General features: G+C 34.2%; 1 long non-coding RNA gene across 2 annotated transcripts; it reads left to right on the forward strand.

Moving 5' to 3' along the window:
- Positions 1-485: 485 nt before the first annotated feature.
- On the forward strand, positions 486-20,980 carry LOC108220602 (uncharacterized). Of its 2 annotated transcripts, none has more exons than XR_010291864.1 (5): positions 486-666; positions 892-1,030; positions 1,706-2,381; positions 2,765-3,535; positions 20,597-20,980. It is a non-coding gene; the product is annotated as an uncharacterized LOC108220602 (long non-coding RNA). The 2 variants fall into 2 exon arrangements; XR_010291863.1 differs by having other exon boundaries at positions 20,608-20,979.
- The last annotated feature ends 2,770 nt before the right edge of the window (positions 20,981-23,750 follow it).

Consider the following 23,750-nt stretch of genomic DNA (forward strand, 5'->3'; position numbering starts at 1 on the left):
CTAAGTTGTGGGTTAATCTTTTTTGAAGCGACAGTGGATATATTGATTTAGAACTTGCCATGCGAACATAGGATTATGTATTCGATATACATGATTAGGGGTGTGATTTTAACCATCTTGCATCGCCCTATGTAGTCTTGATAGATAACTTGTTTTTCAACAGTTATGCTTTCAAATTCTATAGACATATAGGGTCTAAGCATAATTGGTGTCTGTTTACCTTCTATCTTAATTGTGGATGTGTAGCAGTATGGTGCACGTATAACGACAGTTAGCGTGTATCAGTTTCGTGTTATCTGATTAGTTATCAACCATCACATATCGATAAGGCATAACTCTGAATGAAGTATATAATAAAGTTAGAATCCCATGTTTTATTCTCAATAGTAATTCGATTTTAATTCTCTTAGTTATAATTCGACTTCAATTAGTTAATTTAGATAAAAACCAACCAACTTGTTAATTGTCCGAGCATTGAATAATAATCATACATTGGTGCATAAGTGCATATTTCTGAATACACCAGTCTCTGCGGGAACGAACTGAATTTGATTCTATACTACTTGTGACCACGTACGCTTGCGTGATTTTGTGCGAACAAGCAGCTTTGTCTCAACACCTCTGTCTCTCTCTTTTCACCTCCGTCTCAGCACCTCCCTCTCTCTCGTACACCTCCATCTCTCTCCTCTTTCTCGTCTCTTTCAGTTCAATTGAAAATTATGGCTTAATTGATGGGTAGATTTAAAATTAGGGCTCGAATATTATAGGGGTCGAGGCTTGGGTTCTTCAAATTAGCGCTCTTTTTTACACTGTATCTTTGATATTAGTTTTTTTTAGTTAGAGGTTTGTTTTTGAAATTACCTCTTAATTAAACTCTATTTTTGTTTACAGGGCTTCTTGAATTCAGCGTTGCATCTCAAGGATTCTGGGTCCCAAAGCTTCATGCATCTTCTTGAAAGACTCTGCTTGTAGTTTTGGATACATGGTTTCTAAGAAGAAGTATATCTATACCATTGATGATGATTGCGTTGTAAGCTTTTTCTAGTACCCTTTTTGTTATTTTATTTGATTTTGTTTTTTGGTCATGATTTTATGGCTTTATTTTTGTTTAATCTTGTAAAGCACTGATTTTTTTAGGGTTTTAGCCTCTAATTTTTGTGTTAAATCTTGTGAATTTCTAGTATTTTGAGGGTTATCGAGTTTATGATTTGGTTTGGTTTGTTGGTTGATGGAAGATTGGTTCCTTGACTTAATTTGACTGGAGTGTAGATATTTGTTTAGTACAACAATTTGCTTTCTTATTTGATGTGAGATTTTTATTCAATTCTATAAGGCTTTTGTGCTTGAATCTGGATTCAAATTCTATGGTTTGCATGATACTTTCGAATTTAATTAATCTGTTTTGCGCTGTCCAGTGTTTTAAGACTCTTTTACATCATAGATTTGCATCTGATCCGCTCTATATAAGCTTGTTATTAACATGTATGTTAGTCTGCTCTCAATTACTATCGGTCTTTATTTCACGGTCTTGATTAATGCAAATGTGTATGCTCTGTTGCTTTATTTCCTTTAATAATAATCTGTTTATAGACCAAATATGTATTCGGATCGCACTATGAAATCTGCTTGCTCTTATAAAAGCCATATAAGCAAGAAATCATGAATCATGGTTTCTCAAATGTTCTTGTTGTAATGGTATGTATAGGTTGCCAAAGATCCATCTGGAAAAGAGATCAATGCACTTGAGCAGCACATCAAGAATCTGCTAAGCCCCTCAACTCCATTGTTATTTAGTGAAGATTTATGAGTAGCTTTTTATCAAAAACTTTTGCTTCTGGAAATGTGCTATTACTTACAAAAAACTCGAAATATAGGTGGTGTTTTAAAATGTTAACGATAGACCTGTAATCTTTTTGAGCTTTCACCCAAAGGCATGTTTGTTACTCAAAAAGATGCAGAGCACTTACCCTATATATTTCCATATAAGTTGCTATATTTTGATTTTCATTATCTCCTTTTATGCAAACATTAGGTTCAGTTGATGTCATCAATGTTTTTTTGACTTAAAATTATTTATTTCATAGTAATGTGCTAGAAGCAGTATATATCCAATATCTAATAGGAATCCTCCGTATGGTACTTCAGTTTTCTAATTTCTGCACTCTGTATTCTGCATACAACACTCTGCTTTCTGAATTCTTTACACTGCAGATTTGCATTCTTCAAACTGTATAAACAATTCAAAATACTTTGAAATGAACACATACTTGAGTATCTAAAACAAATTTATGTGCTTGCATTAAATATGTGAATGTTGTTTTCTTGACCCTCAGATTTATGGGCTTGTGCGTGGAGTTCATTTGCTGGCCTGTAGTTAGAAGGCATGTAACACATTATTATTTATTGCTATTTTTTCATTCTTATTTTTTTATCGTTTATTTTGTAAGCTTAACTTGTAATATGTTTATTACATCTTTGTAAGACTGTGATGGTTTGCTTGCCCTTAAAAAAAAATTACCTTTTTAAGGTCTTCTTATGTACAATTCTAGTTTTTTTTACAGGACCATATGAAACTTAAAAAAGTAACAAGAATTGGCATTTTACATTGGCTTGTCAATTGTTACAGAAAATGTTTGTCGAAGAGGATGAGATATTCTGAAAAAGAACTGGTTGCATTATTTGTCTTTTGCCATGAGTATTTGTCCATACATATAGTGTTTTCGACTCATAGACCGTATCTCACAATTATTGAATCTAAATGCAGAGCAACAAGAACAACTCAAAGGTATATACGGAAGGTCCCGCAATGAGGTTAATATGCATATTCAATATTGTTGAAGTACTTTTGAAGAGTTGGAATAAAAAAAGACAGAGTTTAGATATATTGTTGAGGAACAAAGTTTTGTTAATTTTTATAACTTTTGTAACTATTAGATGCCAATGAATGTAAAGTAGTTACTTTATTTAAGTTTTTGAATTATGTAGTTATTGATCTATGATGTTTGGGTGTTGGTTTAGTATGTTTGGATTATGGTGTAATTAGAATGGTATATTGGAATGAAAATTTTATTTTATTACTTAATTTATATGTGGCAAAAGAAATTTTGTAGTGGGTACAAATGTATTTTCAACCAAAATGGTCCCACATAGCAAGGTGGTCCGTGGTGGGACCCATTATTTTTAAAAAAGAAAATTACTCCAAGGTAACATAATTTTTTGTTGGACCAGGAGAATAAAATGTTGGCTTAAATAGTTTTCGCTAACATATTTCTTATGTTATTTTAGACAAACTAAATGTTGCCTTAGACCCCCTAGGGCAACATCGAAAATCCTATCACAAAATAATGTTGCCTTAGCCCTTTTATGGGCCTTTAACAACATATAAACCCCCTGCTGCAACAGAAATTTTATGTTGCAGAAGGCCTTTTATGACGTAGTGTATATTCAAGAGGATCATGGTTTTTAAAATTCTGATGGATTGTTCGGTGGGGACTTATTTCGCTACGAAGTGTGAATTGTTCTTTCGATATTAAAGGTATTTATCAATACTCTTTCGAAGATTTTCTTGTAGTAAGGTTTCTTTAACTTAAAAGAATTGATGATCACATTATACGATTTTAAGGTACGCCTCCCTCCGTCATCCTTTTTCTGTTAGATATAATTGATGATTACTAATGTTCTTAAAGTTTGTTTTAGAACAGGAGTGATCAGAGTTTAAGCTGGAAGCTGATCAGAGTTTAATAAAGTCTGACCAGAGTTTGATAAAGTCTGATCAGAGTTTACATAGTCAAGACTCGTCAGAGTTTACACGTGGAAAGAGCTCAGAAGCAGATATACTTCAAGGAAGGATAGAAGCGGAGGAGTGATTTGCTGAATATGGAAACTAAACAGAAAACAGTAGCAATCTTTGATAGATAGAATACATAGCTGATTTATAGGATATCAAATCAGAGATTGATTTTGTAACTGTGTCTATATAAACACAGATTAGGGTTACTCTATAGGAGTTGAGTTATCGAGTACATTGTTAAGAACCCTAGCAGCTCTTAGTGATAAAATATAAATCACTGAGAGAGTTTTTGTAACCATCAAAGCTTTGTGAATATAAGAGTTTACTGCTTTCAATCTCTTATATTGTCATACTGTGTTACTGATTGTGATCACTATATTAACTTATATAGTGAGTTCATAGGACCTAACAAGTGGTATCAGAGCCAGCTCTGTTAAGATAACTACAGTGAGATCTTAATCACAATCATGTCTGAAAAATCACAAGCTTCATCCTTTAGAGTTCCAATCCTTAAGGCATCTGAATATCCAGTCTGGAAAGAGAGAATGATCATATTCCTAGACTCTGTTGATCCAGAATACCTTGACAGGATCTATGATGGACCACATATGCCCACCAAGCTCTCTGTTGGGCTTGCAGATGAACCTCAGAAGATGGTTCCAAAAGAAAAGAAAGATTATACCCCTGAGGACATCTTGTCAATTGGTAAAGACTCTAAGGTGAAACACCTTCTGCACAGTGCCCTTGATAATGCAATGTCTAATAGGGTGATTGGGTGCAAAACTGCTAAACAAATCTGGGATGCTCTGGAAACCAGATGTCAAGGAACTCAAGCCATAAAGAAAAACAGAAAAACAATCCTTACACAGGAGTATGAGCACTTTGACTCAAAATCTGGTGAGTCCTTGACAGATCTGTATGACAGATTTGTCAAACTGTTGAATGACTTATCTCTGGTGAACAAGGAATATGATCTTGAAGACTCAAACCTCAAATTCCTTCTGGCTCTTCCTGAAAAATGGGATTTGAAAGTCACTACAATAAGAGACAATCTTGATCTTGGAGAAATGTCTCTTGATGATGTTTATGGAAGACTGAAGACTCATGAACTTGAGATGGAGCAGAGGAGCAAACGTAATGGAGGAAAATCAAAGTCTGTTGCTCTGAAAGTTCAAGAGGAAGCTGCTAAGAGCAAAGGAAAAGCTCATGTCACAAAGTCTGACATTGAGTCATCAAACTCTGATGACTCAAACTCTGATGTCCCCTCAGACTCTGAAGAAAGTGATGATGAGATGATGCAGTTAGCAGCATTGATGGTGAAAAGCTTCAAGAAGTTGGCCTATAAAAAGTTCAACAAAGGCAAAAGTTTTTCAAGGAAAGACAGAAACTCTGACAGAGTTTATGATAAGAAGAACTTTAGGAAGAATGAGAGCAAGGAAGGGAAAGCTGGAAAAGCTGACAAGTATACCTGTTTCAACTGTGGTAAAAAGGGTCACTTTGCATCTGAATGCAAGAAAGCCAAGAAAGAAAAGGAAAAAGCCTTTATCACCAAGAAAGGAAACTGGACAGATACATCTGATTCAGAAGAAGAAGTCAATTATGCTCTGATGGCAAACACTGACAACAACTCTGAATCTACTGCTAAGGTACCTCATTCTACTCTTGCCTTTGATACTGAAGATATAACTGAGTTAAGATTGTTCCTTAAAACTTTGCATATCAGCTTTAGAGATCAGACTTTAGAGAATGAAAGATTAAAATCTGAAACTCTAAGTGTAAAGAAAAGGAATGATTATCTAGAAAAAGAATTAGTTCAGATGTTAGAAGTTCAGAAAGAAAGAGATGATGCTGTCATTGTCAAAGATGAATTATTAAAGAGGTATGCACCTCTTCAATCAGAACTTGCTAAGGAAAGGGATATTATTAAGACATGGACTAATTCAGGCAAAACTACTCAGGATATCTTAGGTAGTGGAAACTGGAAGAAGGGACTAGGTTACACTGATAACTCAGAAGCTGAGTCATCAAAAGCAGAGTTTGTTAAAACTCAAAAACCTAAGGTTAAACCTGTTAAATTTGTTGCTGAATCCTCTAAGTCTAAACAGATTAGACCAGAATCAGAGATTAACAACAATTTAAAATCTGATAAGCCCAAACAGGTTAACATAGGACTGATGACTCAGAAACAGCTTAAACATAAGCTTAAAGAGGTAAAGTCTGATGACAAAAACAAGGAGCCTAGGAAAAATAGAAATGGCAAGGTTGGAATAGACAAGAGTAATAACTACATGCCTATTCCAAATGCACCTAGGAAGACATGCCATAACTGTGGAAATACTAATCATCTTGCTAATTTTTGCAGGAAGAACAAGGACATTAACTCCTTACCTACAAAGTCTGGAGTTAGAAAAAGTAGTATTAGATATAAACCACAAGATCCATGTTTTCATTGTGGTAGTTTATGGCATTCTATTTATACTTGCAAAGAATATCATAGTTTGTATTATGATTATTATCAATTGAAACCTTCTTTGAAAAAGGTTAATAAAAATTCTGCAAGTAAAAAATCTGTTTCTAGTACAAACTCTGTTCCAAAGTCTGTTAGCTCAAACTCTGATAATGATAATTCCGCTGCAAAAGCTAACAAACTTAATAAGGCCAAGGGATCCAAGCAAGTCTGGGTCCTTAAAACTAACAATTAGTGGTCTTTGTGATTGCAGGGCAACAGGAAGAATATCCTAGTCTTGGACAGTGGATGTTCAGGACACATGACTGGAAATAAGGCCCTGCTGTCAGAGTTTGTGGAGAAAGCTGGCCCAAGTGTTTCTTATGGAGATGGCAACATAGGAAGGACTCTGGGATATGGCAACATCAATCTTGGAAATGTCATCATATCAAATATAGCTCTTGTTCAAGGGCTAAAACACAATTTACTCTCTGTCTGTCAGATCTGTGACAGAGGATATCATGTTGATTTCTATGAAGAACACAGTGAGATAGTAAGCAAGTCAACAGGCAAGGTGGCAGTGATTGCTCACAGACATGGAAATATTTATGAAATCCACTTGCCTACAAACTCTGAAGGAAAAGCAATTTGCTTGTCTACAAGAATCTCTGCAGAAGAAAGTTGGAAGTGGCATAAGAAGCTCTCACATCTCAATTTCAACTCCATAAATGAGCTTATAAAGAAAAAGCTTGTGAGAGGACTCCCTGAATCACTACTCACATCTGATGGATTATGTGATTCATGTCAAAAAGCCAAGCAGAGAAAGACATCCTTCAAGAGTAAGACTGAATTCTCAATAAAGAAACCATATCATCTTCTACATGTTGATCTATTTGGACCAGTTAATGTACCATCCATTGCAAGGAAGAAATATGCTCTTGTCATTGTTGATGAGTATACCAGATACACTTGGGTATATTTTCTTCACTCTAAAGATGAAACAGCTTTGCATCTGATGGATCATGTGAAGCAACTGGATCATGGATCTGAAGACAAAGTAAAGATCATTAGAAGTGATAATGGAACTGAGTTCAGAAATTCAACAATGGAAGAGTTCTGCAAAGAAAGAGGTGTAGTGCAACAATTTTCTGCACCTGGAACACCACAGCAAAATGGTGTAGTTGAAAGGAAAAACAGGACTCTAATAGAAGCTGCCAGAACTATGCTTGATGAGGCTAAATTACCTACTTATTTCTGGGCAGAAGCTGTTCAAACAGCTTGTTTCACTCAAAATGCAACACTGATTAATAAGCATGGCAAGACCCCATATGAGATGGTGAAGAAAAAGAAGCCAAATCTGAAGTACTTTCATATATTTGGGTGCAAATGCTTTGTACTGAAGACTCATCCAGAACAGCTTACCAAGTTTGATCTAAAAGCTGATGAAGGCATTTTTGTAGGTTATCCTCTGACAACAAAGGCCTTCAGAGTCTATAATCTAAGAACCAAAGTGATCATGGAATCCATACATGTGTCATTTGATGACAAGAGAATTATGGGTTTAGCAGACATGGATGATCATGAAGAACTGCATTTTGAAAATGAAGAAATATTCTCTGATTCGACAAACTCTGATGAACAGTCAAACTCTGACTGTGAGCAAAATACAGCAAACTCTGGTGAAAATTTACAAGTTCATGATGATGAAGTAAATGTTGAGGGGGAGCATCAGAATGTTTCAGACTCTACCCAAGACTCAAACTCATCAGAGAATGCTGACTCAAACTCATCAGAGAATACTGATTCAAACTCTGATAGCACAATTGTAGGGGGAGCTACAGAGAATGATCAACAGAATCAAGAGAGTATGGATCAAGGGGGAGGATCCAATGATGAAAATGGCCAACTTCCACATGCTAGGAAGTGGACAAAATCTCATACACCTGATTTGATAATTGGAAATCCAGAAGCAGGTGTACAAACAAGGAAAGCTACAGCAAATGAGTGTTTACATCATTGCTTTCTGTCACAAACAGAACCTAAAAAGGTGGAGGAAGCTCTTCAAGATGCTGACTGGATTCAAGCAATGCAAGAAGAGCTAAATGAGTTTGAGAGAAATAAAGTCTGGACCCTAGTACCAAGACCAAAAGATAGATCTATAGTTGGTACAAAATGGGTTTTCAGAAACAAAACTGACAGTGAAGGTGTTATTACAAGGAATAAAGCTAGGCTTGTGGCAAAAGGATACTCACAACAGGAAGGTATTGATTATGATGAGACATTTGCTCCAGTTGCAAGATTGGAGGCAATTAGAATCTTTCTGGCCTATGCTGCACACAAGAAATTCAAGGTATTTCAGATGGATGTCAAAAGTGCTTTTCTTAATGGGAAACTGGATGAAGAGGTATATGTTGAACAACCTCCAGGCTTTGTGGATCCAAAGCATCCAGACTATGTTTATAGATTGGACAAAGCACTTTATGGACTAAAGCAGGCTCCAAGGGCATGGTATGAAACTCTGGCTCAATTTCTTCTTGAAAGTGGATTTACTAGAGGTACCATAGATAAAACCCTGTTTTATTTGAATCATGGTAATGACCTGCTTTTAGTTCAAATCTATGTTGATGATATCATTTTTGGTTCCACTAATGCTAAACTCTGTCAAAGATTTGCCAAGCTCATGCAGTCTAGGTACCAAATGAGCATGATGGGGGAACTCAGTTACTTTCTGGGTTTACAAGTTAAACAGACTGAAGATGGGATTTTTATAAATCAAGCCAAGTATACCAGAAATCTTTTGCAGAAATTTGGTATGCAAGACAGTTCAGCTGCAACAACTCCTATGGCAACAGCAACCAAGCTAGACAAAGATACTGGTGCATCAGTGGATATCACAAACTATAGAGGAATGATTGGATCTTTGCTTTATCTGACTGCAAGTAGACCAGACATAATGTATGCCACATGTCTATGTGCAAGGTTTCAGGCAGATCCAAGAGAGCCTCATCTGATTGCAGTAAAGAGGATATTCAGATATCTCAAGGGAACCACATCATTGGGATTATGGTATCCTAGAGAATCAGATTTTAGTCTAATTGGATACTCTGATGCAGATTTTGCAGGTTGCAAAATTGACAGGAAAAGCACAAGTGGAAGTTGTCAATTTCTGGGTGGAAGACTTGTTTCTTGGTACAGCAAGAAGCAAAAGTCAATTTCAACATCAACAGCAGAGTCAGAGTATATAGCTGCAGGCAGCTGCTGTGCTCAAATTCTTTGGATGAAGAATCAATTGTTAGACTATGGGTTATCCTTTTCTAAAATTCCTATTTATTGTGATAACCAAAGTGCTATTGCTATGACAGGAAACCCAGTTCAACATTCTCTGACAAAGCACATCAGTATCAGATATCATTTTATACGGGAGCATGTGCTGGAAGGAACCATTGAACTTCACTTTGTTCCCACAGAACAACAGCTAGCAGACATATTCACCAAACCACTAAGTGAAGCAACCTTTACTAGGCTGGTGAATGAGCTAGGAATGATATCAGGAACTGAGTAAACATAATGGTCAGATCTTTCAAGTTTAAATTGTCAAATTACCATATGCATTGCTCACAAATTTGCCATGATATACTCTGATGTTAAACTCTGATGACATTCTCTGATGATATACTCTGTTTGTTATTCTCTGACGTTATTCTCTGACGTCATTCTCTGACGATATTCTCTGATGTTTGTAAACTCTGAATCTTGATAAATGATCTCATTTTTATTTCTCTTAGACAAATAACCTGTGAAGATACTATGAAGCATGATCTGAATTAGTAATCATGAATCTCAGTTAAGTTCTTTAATCTTGATCTCAATTTTGTGCTACTATTTTACACTATATGCATGTTGATATCATTGAGACTCTATTACTTCACATATTTTAATTATAAGTGAGACTGATTAATTTGCATTTTCTCTCAGTAAATTAGACAGTGATTATAAACTCTGATGCTATACACACCCCTGCAAATAAGCATGGTACTCCTTTGAGATCTTAGATGTCTATATGACAGTGACTGGGAAGACCCAAACATTTGCTGGTATTAAGTAATTGCCAAGATTTTATAATCTATGGTGACCAGTCACAATCTCTGATTACTGGAGAAATACTGTTGCAAAATTATATTTAAAGGTCGTGATTCATTTACACTGAAAAGCGTCCTGAAAAAAAAAAAAAGGGGGTTAGTTTTTTTATATATTTCTTCATCAGAGTATGTCTGTTGTCTATGTCTTGAGAGTTTAAATAAATTATTTTTGTCTACCTTATAATTACGAAATTGTGAAATTCTTTAGTCTCTGATTTAACATGTTAAATCACACACATTATTTCACAAGCACATTATTGAGCTATGGATTTTATGACAACCTCTGATTTTTTTGATGAATTTTCTAAACATTATGTCTTATTCTGAGGTACTTAGAAATTTATTTTCTTTGTTTTAAATCTCAGAGTTTAAAATTCGAGGGATTTGATCTTGATTTTTAAAATCTCATACATTTCAGGAGTTCAAATATTCAGAGAATGTGAAGAGAGTGTTCCAAACGGATGTATTGTTAGTGGGTTTACATGAAAAACATTTTAATAGGAGAACGTGTAATCAGCATTTATAACTGCACATGATTTATTGCGCTCATGATTATTACTCTCTTTTCTCCATGCCACTAACTCTCATCTACCAGTTAAAATCTGACAGGTGTACAGCTGAACAAAAGCCCAAGCGTGAACAGCTAAACAAAATCTGAAGAGTTTATCACATCAGATTTTATTGCTTATTATTCACTTATACACCTCATTTTACACACACTCTCTCCACAAACTCTTAATCTTTTCTCTCTGCAATTCAAATCTTCTCGTACACACTTTCTCAAACACCTTCCTCCTTTACAAACTCTGATCTAATGGCTACTTCAGCTTTTACCCTTGCAGGTGTGGAATTTGTACCAAACAATCATGCAGCCATTCTTGACACCACTGATGTTCCAAGGGATTATCATCCCATTCAGCAATTCTTGGCACAGAGTGCCCTGGCCACTGCCCTTACAGCTCCTGCCAGACTCTCAGGAAGCCAAATCATCACTTTCTAGAGAACAGGGCATTATGACAATGGTGGTGAAGCTGGGTCACCATCCATTGTATTTGAGTATGACGGAGCGGAGTATGCTGTCACTCCAGCCACCGTCCGAGCAGCACTCAACCTGCCAGAGCATGCTGCTTACATTATAAATGGAGATGCCAACCTCAGAACCATGATGACTGATTTGGGCTACTACGATTCTCTTGATAAATTGGGTCAATTAAAGCGTCCAGGACTCAGGAAGGAGTGGAGCTTTTTCTTTGACTGCATTACCAGGGCCTTCCAGAAGAAATCTACAAACTGGGATGCCATACCAATGGACATGCTGCAGATTGGGTATTCTCTGATCTATTCTACTAATTTTGATTTTGGTAGATTAGTTATTAGAAATATTGGTGAAAGAATGCATGAAAATCGTCAGATTATATATTTTTCACGATTCTGCCAATTGTTGTTTAATGCCACTGTTGGAGAAGTGGCTTTTGATGCTGCAGATGAGATCAAACCTTTTAAACTTCATAAAAGGGTTTTCAAAGATCTCATATCTAAAGATGAGAAGAGACCAGTTCTCAGGCCTCTACAAATTCCAGCTCCATTAAGAGCTAGGCTGAATCTGCCTCAAGCACCACAACAACAGCCTCAACCCCAACCACAACATCCAGTCTCTCCTACAGCCACCAGATCATCACTCAAAACCCCTTCCACCAAATCTACACCAAAACCATCAAAGTCCACAAAGTCTGATGCCCCTTTCACTAAGAAGACCAGAACCTCTGTTGTTACACAAGTTCTGAAGACAAACTCTGATGTGCCAGCAAACTCTGACAGAGTTCCTCCTGTAAACTCTGATACAGTCTCTAAGACTTTAAACTCTGAAGCTGCTTCTCCACCAAAGCAGAAAAGAAGGAGACTTGTTGCAGCTTATGATTATGAAGATCTGGAAGCCCCTCCTGCAACAAACTCTGAACCTTCACAGGCCAGTCCTAAATCAAAGACAGCTAGATTTAAATGAAGGGCAAACAAGCCTAAGAGGGCAAAGGTGCCCATTACTGAGATCACAGATTTTACTGTTGAGGAAGAGCAAGCACCAACCACTACAATTCCTGATTTATCTCAAGCTCTGATGGTGCATCCCCTTCAGGCTGTTCCAATCTCTGCTGCTACAGCATCCTCTACTTCATCTGAAGTAGATGAGGAAATAATATGCAAGGAACAAGCTGAAGCTGAGACAACAGTGTTTGATTCTCAAATTCCAATATCTGATCATGGACCCTCCACTCCAATTCCTCACTCTCCATTGAAGTTTCCTGAGGGTGCCATTATTCATGATACAGCACCAGAAAACTACAAGTCAGATACTGTCATTGAAGACTCTGACAAAGTAGCTTTGGAAGCACTGCAGTCTCTTGCTAAGGCTGGTGAAGAGCCTAGCAAATCAAAATCTGAAGTTCAAGAAAAATCTGTTCCAGATCCTGTTGAGAATGCTAAAGATGCTGTTGATCCTGCATCTAATGATGATGAGGATGATGAAAGTTCAGATGATGACAATGATGATGAAGTCCCTTTGTCTCATCAACAACAAAAGTGGGAGTCTACCAGCCAATATAATGCCAGGCTGCAAACTCTGAACACAAACTCTGAGCCACTTCCCAGGGATCTTCAGGTTGATCCACCAAATGAAGTATGGGATAAACTCTGGCTGAGCCACCAGCATTCTCTGGAGCCAGCAAAAGCTGAAGATTTCCAATCTATGGCAGAGAATAAAATCACAAACTCTGATGTCATGTCAAGCCTCAAAGCTACAATTCTTTATCTGAAGACATTTCATCCTGCTCATGCTCAGACATCTAAGTCTATAGATGGTCTTAGAACAGAGGTAGCCAACTTTAAAGAAACTCAGAATATTGACAAGAAAAGGCTTTTGCTACCTCTAAAGGAAGACATGAAGAAGCTGGTGTCTGCCAATCAATCTCTGGAACAGAGGATGTCCAACATTGAGTCTACTCAAGAGGCAATGTCCAAACAGCTTGAAGCCATCCAATCTTCACTTTCTCTGATAACTTCAATACTGATTCCTGATGAGGATGATGTCAAAAAGGGGGAGAGAGTAGCTAATGTCAAATGCAAGACTACTTCTCAAACTCTGAAGAGAAAGAAAAATGATGATGATGATGATATGGATGACTTCACAAAGAACAAAAGATTTCAAGCTGCCACTGGTGGAAGAGTTTCAAACTCTGACAGTCAAAAACAGTCTAAGCAAAGCTCAAAGTCTGCTCCAGTTCCAACACACAATGTCACATCTGGATCAAAGCAAAGACCAGTGGCTGGATCAGATAAACCAATGACTGATGAAGAGTATGCTAGATTGTTATTTGAACAAGAAAATCCAGAAGCCAAATTGGATTTGGAGTTGATTGCTGCAGAGGAAGCAGAACTGAAGAAAGAACATGTTGAAGCTATAACCTCAGGAAAAATCCAGAAACCTGCAAAATCAACTGCCAGACCAAAGGAAAAAGGGATACTGATCAAGGAAGCTACTGTTGCTGATCAGAGTTTACCAGTCAAAAAGATATACTCTGAAGATGAGTATACATCCAAGGGAAAATGCAAAGTAGATGAACACCTAGAAAAAGGGTTGACTCAGAAGAAGCCTACAACCTCTGACAAAGATCAAGTTGTAAAGGGAAAGAAATCAGAAGCTGCAATCTCTGACAAAGCTCATGTTGCAGAATCACAACAAGAAAAATTAACCTCTGACACAGCTCAAGTTAATAAGGAAACAAAGAAAGACACAACCTCTGACAAGGCTCAAGCTGTGTTCAAACCAACAACAACTCCGTTGCCAGGATTTGCAAAGCCAAGTCTGATGACTGAGATAAATTTTGACAAGGGCTCAATTCAACCAATCTCTCATCGAAAAGCAGGAAGAGATAAAGGAGGACTAGGATCTAAATATGAAAAATTTGATCAGAGTATAGGATCAATGTCAACAGACCCCTCATCTCTCTGTGCTCCCAAGACTGGAGCATTGCAAGAAAGAATGGACAAACTTGATTCAGTCCAACTGGTAAAGAATGACAGAGGTGATAACATCCTTATCTACTTCATGTCTGATGGAACAGTGTTTAGAGTAATTGAAGCTGATCTCTATGCTAAACACTGGGAGGAATTGAGATATGTCTCACACATATTTCAAGTGAAGAACAAGTCATGTCAACACATCTCAAATCTGCTCAAAGATCAAATCAGAAGAAAGATGGGTATAACAGGAAACAAGAATGCTGGACCTTTTGTTCCTAAGTACTTCAATCATCAAGGACAGCTAGTTGAGATGAAGAAGAATTCAGCAAAAATAGAAACAATAGCTGGAATCAGTACTCTGAGTTTCAATGAAGAGTCTGATAAAGGTTATTACATCAGGCTGGATAAAGACATGAGAAGAAACAAGATCTATGATCTCAGAGCTGCAATTTATCAAACTGGAGTTTCAGATCCAGAACTAAGAGAGATCAAGAGACAGATGATCACAGCACTTACAGAAGCTGAAAGATAACTCCTCAGAGAATATCTAAAGACAGCAAATGGTGTCTATGAAGCTAAGGAGTAAAGTATCTGTAAGTTTTAAAAGTTTTCTGTTATATAGCTAAACTCTGTTGCATTTGACTTATCTGTTTTGACATCATCAATTATCTGTTAACTTGCACATAATATATTTATGCACAAGTTGGGGGAGATTGTTAGATATAATTGATGATTACTAATGTTCTTAAAGTTTGTTTTAGAACAGGAGTGATCAGAGTTTAAGCTGGAAGCTGATCAGAGTTTAATAAAGTCTGACCAGAGTTTGATAAAGTCTGATCAGAGTTTACATAGTCAAGACTCGTCAGAGTTTACACGTGGAAAGAGCTCAGAAGCATATATACTTCAAGGAAGGATAGAAGCGGAGGAGTGATTTGCTGACTATGGAAACTAAACAGAAAACAGTAGCAATCTTTGATTGATAGAATACATAGCTGATTTATAGGATATCAAATCAGAGATTGATTTTGTAACTGTGTCTATATAAACACAGATTAGGGTTACTCTATAGGAGTTGAGTTATCGAGTACATTGTTAAGAACCCTAGCAGCTCTTAGTGATAAAATATAAATCACTGAGAGAGTTTTTGTAACCATTAAAGCTTTGTGAATATAAGAGTTTACTGCTTTCAATCTCTTATATTGTCATACTGTGTTACTGATTGTGATCACTATATTATCTTATATAGTGAGTTCATAGGACCTAACATTTTCATTTTATAGTTTTATATAAAGTGTGTATCTTTGAATGCTAGTTTTTCATTTTTCCTCAAATTATACCAAATTTATTTCACACTAGAAATGAGATATTTTAGATACTTTTGTAAAGTCCCATGATATTCTACAATTTTAATTGGTTAGTTTGTTTGATATTAGACGTGTAAATTCTTCAACATGCATACATTGATGGTATGATTTCGGTAGTGGGTACAAAACTAACATTTACATATTGAAGTGATAATTCTCATTTGTGATCTCCTACATTGTTTTATATTTGACAAATAAGATACAAGGCAAGTTTAGATTGTATATTTGTGATTTATTTGATTAAAATAAATTCATAAGTTATGGTTAATAAATGATTATATCAAATACTTATACGAGACAAATCAAATAGTTAGATGTTCTAATTTTAAAACATCATGAGTCATATATGACCCTATAATCCAAAAATCATTTCCAGTAGTCATTGTCCTCAATCTGGGTTTAAATTGGTATTAAGCTTAATTGCCATAATAAGTAGGTTGTATAAACAAATTTGTAACATATCTATATTTGTATGAGTGAGACAAAAATTTTCTATACTTCTTATCTAGGTAAATTATCTGCGACTTTTTATCTAATCCTTCTCTATGTATCCTCAATTAATATATGCTACAAAGGTCCTTGCATGTCCATATTTAATTTTTCAATTTATGAGCAAAACACCGTATATTATGATTTAAATTAGATGACTTGTGCGCTCACACACACTACGTCACTTATATCAAGTTGTCTTGCTCACATGTTAAAGTATGTTACATATGCATGATTCAAATAAGTAATATTATGTGATCTCCATATAATTGATAGAATGTCAATGTCACTATGTGCCTTTAAATTTATGGTTCATATAAAATTAGCATTTGTAAATATGTTTTTACCGCATAAGTTAAATGATTTTGATATAATCGACGTACTACTTAAGTTAAATGATTTTGATATAATCGACGTACCTGTTGATGTTATTTTTAATTGAGAATTAGTAAATGATTGCAACCAGAAGTTGCACGAAATAACAACCAAAATAACAACCAGAAGTTGTCTTTATATAATAAAATTCTTATATAATAAAATTCTTTTATCACACATTGACTTTGTGTTTAAATTTTGTGAAATTTCTAAAGAATATTGATTACAATTTTCATAAATATGATATTGAGCGATGTCTATAGAATAAAATTTATGTGTTTAAACACTTGATTACATTCCACAAGAATGATATAGTAGTATAGTATTCAAATTACGAGTTTATCCTAAATAATATCAAATCCCTGAAGGATGGCTCTATATAAAGAATAGTATGATATTTGGATATAATGGATTTTAATTGATTAAATAAATATTATATTGTGTCCCGCAAATATAATATTATGAAATTGGGTTGTTAAAATCATGAGTTGATATCGTGACTAATTGCGGTTTATTAAATTTGAATTATTGATAAAAGGATTATGAATTGAAAAAATAATAATTTCCTACCATAATATAACAGTATTTGGAAAATCAAAAAATTTCAACCATGCCAATAGCAATGCTCATGACATTAAAAATATTTTTAGTCATGTTTCTATTATGTGTATAAGAAATATTTCTCTTGATTGATATAAAGATGACTAGTATCAATACTTAACATAAGTCATCCAAAAGGGGAATATTATATAGGATGTCTCATTATAATTTTTCTAAATATAAGACGCGGAAGAGAATGTATAAAGCTCCGGAAGAGCGTGAATAAGGTTCCTAAAGAGCATGTATAAGGCTCTTGAAGAGCATGTATATTTTATCTACTCTCTGAAGTACATTTCAATCTAGAAGAGCATGTATAGTATTGATGCAATTATACTCTCCAAAAAAAAAAGGGACTGAAGAATGCATTTTGATATAATTTACTGCATTGAGATGTCAAGTGGCTTTAAATATTGAGTCTAATTCATTGCACTAAGAGTAATTTGGAGAAAGCTTCTTCATTAGTTTATAATAACCATAATTGAAATTGATTTTTGAAGTAAACCAAAAGTTTACTTATAACTTTATAGTTTGGCCTGACTAGCTAAGCCATCTCAATATGATAAAGATGTGAATAGTAATTGATATTTTATATGAACTTTTGTTGAAGAACTTATAGATTCTTCTTCTCAGTGATACATATGTTATTTGCATACAAGGGAAATATGATCACCAGCAAAGATATAGATTTGATTTATCATCTTTGAGACTGAACTAATGAAGATATGACATGAGATAAAAATAGCATATTATTGAACAGTGAGATATTTTATGAAATATATGATTTCATACAAAGTTATTATCAATTCGAAACCTGAAATATGCGAGATTCATTATTTAGAATACATGCTTATAATGCTGGTGTATCTCACAATGAGTATTATCTCGTCCATAAAAATTGTTGAATATTTTGTATCTCATATTTATTGATTCGCATCATATAAACAAATTTTCGTAATTTCTCCCCATCATAAGCAAATTATATGGTCATCATAGATTTTCCACCATGTTAGTAAGATCGATTCCTCAATTGGATATATATTACATATGAGTGCATTTGGAATCATTAATGAGTATTTATTATGACTTGATTTAACGAGTTTGTTTTCTAAAATCATGGGGAGAAAATTAATAGCCGGTGAAAATAGATAAATAAAAATGAATTATTATTGCCTCATCTCGATCCTCAAAATAAGAATATGAAGCAGAAGTTCATTGGATAATTCATTTGATGACCAAAAAATAGTTACTAAGTCACAAACACCGGGTACATATGCTCCTATGATATTAATGTCGCAGAAGGACAACCCAAAGATATTACTATGTCTAAAGAACGCTTGAAGCGTGATAGGCAAGTTGGTTCCATATCTCATACAAAAAAAAAAGGTGAAAAGGAGCAATGATTGATGATGGCTAAATTGAGAAATCAATAATTTTCGAAGGATCTCCGAGACATGACATTGAAGGATCTCTGGAAGAGATTATAGACATGACAAATTAGAGAAAATAAAAGTGATGAAAAATGTTGAGATCTCGATATATTATGTCTTGTCTAGAATAAAGTGGAACCATAAATTGATTCGACGTCGATGATATTTATAGAACTTGAGGTTATTGATATTAATGAGGATCATGAAGTAGAATCTGTTAGAAAATATTGATAAAATTGGACAAAGAATAAAGGATATAATTGAGGCAATTATAAGGAAAATTTATTGGGATTGGTAGTCCTTCCACACCTGAAGTTGTGCAAATAGTGTGCCCTACGAATCATTTTCTCTTGAAAATAGAAATTTTTTTGAAACTGCAGTTCACACATCTAAAGGTGTCAAGTCAGTGGTACATGGATGATTATTTGTGTGAAACAAAATGAAATTTCAAAATATATGAATGTAAAGCTCATATAATCTTGTGGTGGATACGATTATTTGATTGCAAAATAATCTCATCATATGTGAGTGATTTAATTTAATTTCTATGTATGACCCACTTGACAATGATTCTCCCAGAAGGATCCTAACTGCCGGAAGCACTACAAAAAATTCTCAAGAACGTTACCCTCCTTCAATGAAAAGGGGATTTGGACTAGTAGTTCGACATAAAATTATTTAACAAAATAGATGTTATCAATGTATATCGAATTCTAGGGACACTCTTAAAGTCTCTGGCCAAAGCAGATGGAAACTAGAATGTGTTTCTAGTTGACATTGAATTGAGTTGCACCTCATAATTAAAATACTACATGTTATATTATGTGATAAAATGTTTCTTGGTGTATATATTGAAAGAAGAATACTTTTGGATGGATGATATATTCTTATATGTGAATCCTAGAAGGATTATATCGAAGTAAACTAAAACATGTTTTATTATACATGCTTTGACATAATTTTAAATTCATTATTTTATGCAAGTCTCCGCTTTCGGTTTGTGTTCATTGTTAAGGTATCGCTCGCTTTAAGGACGTGTTAATCCTGAAGCTACAAAATGATAATTTTATTTCCACTAACCTATTCTATGAAGTTTTAAGTTAATTTTGCAGGCGGAAATAAATAGGAGATGAAAAGTTAAATAAATTATCGCGAATATTTTCTTTTTCTATGAATGTAATTGTTGCAACCAATATTTATTAAGGAGGGGCAAATTCAAATGCACGCTGCACTCTTTTTCCCTTATCCATGCTTTTTCCCACTGGATTTCCTGGTAAGGTTTTTAACAACGCGGCATCACGTGCAAGGAATGATGATTAAAGGAATCCAATAGATTTCTCCACAAAGGCACTTCCTACCACTCATTTCGAGAAATTAGTACACAAGATGCGTAGACTTTGACATATTTGCTGATTTTTATAGTTATATCGTGACGAAGGGAGACATAAACGATATATTTTCATTTTGTACAATTTATGTATTCTTTTTCCTTCAGTAGGGTTCTTCCCAATGGGTTTTTTCTAGTAAGGTTTTAACGAGGCATGACGTTGATACACGTCATCCAAGGGCGAGTGTTATGAAATATAAAGGTGGATGACTTTTGGCTTTTGGATTGACCTCATGACTTTTGGATTTTGAAATATAAAAGCCACTTGAGATGAATAAATAATATATCTACTTTTTTCTCTTTTTAGCTTTTTTAACTTTCTTTCTACATATATTATTACATAACATATTCGTCATTTTAGAACTAATCACTTAATTTAGCTAGTGAAGGCAAAACAAAACTATATTGAATGACAAATATGATTGACATGAACGAAGAAAAGATAATAACATTTAAATATTAATAATATGTGCTTTATCCTTGATAGTTGTATAAATTTCAATATAGAGTATCCTATTCAAATTTTTCTCTTTTATCTCCTGAAAAAATAAATTTTTATAGTAAGTTCACATGCAGGTTGGATAATTTGAAACGGCTCAACTTGTGGAGTAGGCTGTTGGAAAGCAATAAGATTATTGAGCGACCGAACACGAGAGTAAGGTGGAAGTGGGCTGCCTAGTGACAAATAATTTTACAGCGTGTGTTTAACTTTGTCCTCGTATTATCCTAATAAACCCACTCAAATCCGCATCTTTCTGTTACCATGTGTACAATAAAGAGTTAAGTGTACCGGTGATAGTTTCGAATTTTCTGGCCAATTTTGTCCATAGCCAGTATCTGTCACGTAGATAGTTATGGTGCCGCTCCTCTTATCTCAATTTATGTGATTAGGTTTTATGAACACCAGACTAATGATGAATTTTATATGATAGGTTAATTGTGATGTTGCTATTTTCTTGGATGTTGGTGAATTGGGATTGTTTGGAATATCTTTTATCTCATTTTTAACTTAAGAAATTTGAATTTCTATGTGTTAAAAGACCAGGAAACAAAACAATTAATTATTTTATATATGTTAATTGTTTTCCAACCTAGTTGGATCCGCGGTTTCCGCAGTTTGGGGCTTGTTCAGGCTGTACTTTATTCTGGTCAACGGAATTGATTTCGTTTCCTGCCAAAAAAAAAATGTCATTTCCATATTTCTATGTTTTATAGCATTTAATCGGCCAATAAACCAAATCTAATTCGAGTTGCGCGTATTTATTTATTGTCTTTAAATTTTAAATAATTACTTATGTAAACCAATCGCGCTAATAAAATTAAGAGTTAATTGCAATTAGCACCTTTTAATTTAAACTTATTGCACATTGCATCTATTAGTTTTGAAATAGACATTTTGTAACCCAAACTTATCAAACGCAACACCGGATATCTTCAAATAAGATGTGGTGCCAAAATTTTCTTTTTCATAGAAGGATATGTTCTTAATCAGTTCAGTAAACGTAACACCGGGTATCTTTAAATAGAATGATATGTTTTTAATCATAGAATGATGTGGTGACAAAATTTTGCTTACAGTGCCTTGAGTACTACTGAGTCTACTCACTAGGCTTTTGTTGTAAATGTTCACTGCCGGTAGGGATGGCAACGGGTTGGATCGGTTCGGATATTTGAGATATCCAAATCCAAATCCAAATTATTTTTAAAATCCAAATCCAAATCCAATCGGGTTTCAAATATCAAATCCAAATCCAAATCCACGGGTTTCGGATCGGGTTCGGGTTTGTTCGGGTTTATCCAAAACCTAAATTCTGAAATTTATAAAATATTGTAAAAATATTATTTTTGATTTTTTCGCCCTTAAATTTCATTATATTTAAAACTAAACTACTTTAATAATAAAGTATTACACATTAATAAAATCTTGAACCGTATTTAATAATTTCTGAACACAAATCTTCACTATATGGAGTATGAAATATTAAAGAAACTCATTAGTTAAACAAAAAAAAAGCCACTATAACCCAAGAATATATACATTCACACTCTATATATAAACAAAATTTAGTAGATTTAAAATTGGAAAAAAGTATATTAGTATACATATACACATACATATATACATATATATATATATATATATTTGGATTTTTTTTGGGGTTTCGGGTTTGGATCGGATTTGGATTTCGGGTCGGGTTTCGATACGGAATACCTAGTATCCAAATCCAAATCCAAACTTATTCGGGTCTAAAAATCAAATCCAAATCCAAATCCAAATCCAAAATATCGGGTTCGCTAAGATCCATTCGGGTCGAAACGGTCGGGTATCTATTCGGATCGGTTTTTTTTGCCATCTCTAACTGCCGGTCTGGTGTGTGATGTATTACTAGTGTAGATGCTGCCATAGACCACCATTTTGTTGAACATTGGCACAAACTAAAAATAATCTATACGTCTATCATTTTCTTTTTCTTTTCCTCTTTCAAATTTAATATCTTGAATAGCACCGAACTTTTCAGGCTTTTCAACCGCCTTTATATAGACTAGTATTTATGCCCGCGGTGCTGGGCTTTCTCATAATAAAAAAATTCTACAACGTAACTTCCATATAGCATAAATATTACAGTTGATTCGACCAATCCAACTGATTATCAAAATGTTAAATTCTTGATTGCCGCAGTTAATCTAATAAACCTGCTATTTAACTGCAAAAGAAAGCATCAACATTACAAAAGTTGTCTAATGACCAAACTGAAACTTAAGTAGCTGTTTGTTGCTGTTCATTCTTTTGTTGCTGCTGAGGATTCACATTTGAGGTTGGAAAGGCCTGGTATTTGTGTACTGGAAGATGTAGCCTGAAAGTCATTTGTGGTTGTGGTCTGCTCTACTATTTCTCTTGTCTCCTCTGTCTTAAATCCATGACAGATATTTGTTGCAAAGTACAAATTACTTTTCATCACAAGGTTGCTTTCATTCAGGATGAGCTTCATGGTGTATGGTTTCATAGCCATAAGCTGGAAGCATTGTGGGAATTTGCCGGTCACAGAATTCTGCAAGTTGTTGATATAACGAAATTATCAAAGCAAAATTACGACAATGAAAAGAAATTAAAACATCATATGACACATTATATGATGTTTGAATGTGCATATGTATATTATACTATTCTAGCCCAAACATTAAAAATTTGGTCGGTGGGTCGGTATTTGAGCTAAATTATGAACTTACTTGTTTTATTTTTAGTTTTTTTTAACCAAAATTTTTATTTATTTTTATATTTTCTAACTAAAATAATTCAGTTTTCTAGAAATAACATCGGACAATATAACTACCTTTTTACCTAAACACATTATATTTTTAGGAATCCTAACTAAAAAACCGATTTTCTAAAAATAACACATGGAACATACATATAAAAATAATAATATTATTATTATATATAATTATTAATATACAACCGATGATATATTTCAACTAAATATATTAATGTTGTTTTTAATTACTCCATGTTATCACTTTAAAAGTAATATCACACATCTATATTATCTATTTATACTAGACTATACTATATTATTATTATTATTATTATTATTATTATTATTATTATTATTATTATTATTATTATTATTATTATTATTATTATTATTGTTATTATTATATTAAAACTGAAATATTAATAATTTTATTGGCCGATCGAGTTTTATCATCCGGTTAGTATT

This window comes from Daucus carota, chromosome 5, assembly GCF_001625215.2.
Source record: "Daucus carota subsp. sativus chromosome 5, DH1 v3.0, whole genome shotgun sequence".
In the NCBI taxonomy this organism is placed as follows: Eukaryota; Viridiplantae; Streptophyta; class Magnoliopsida; order Apiales; family Apiaceae; genus Daucus; species Daucus carota.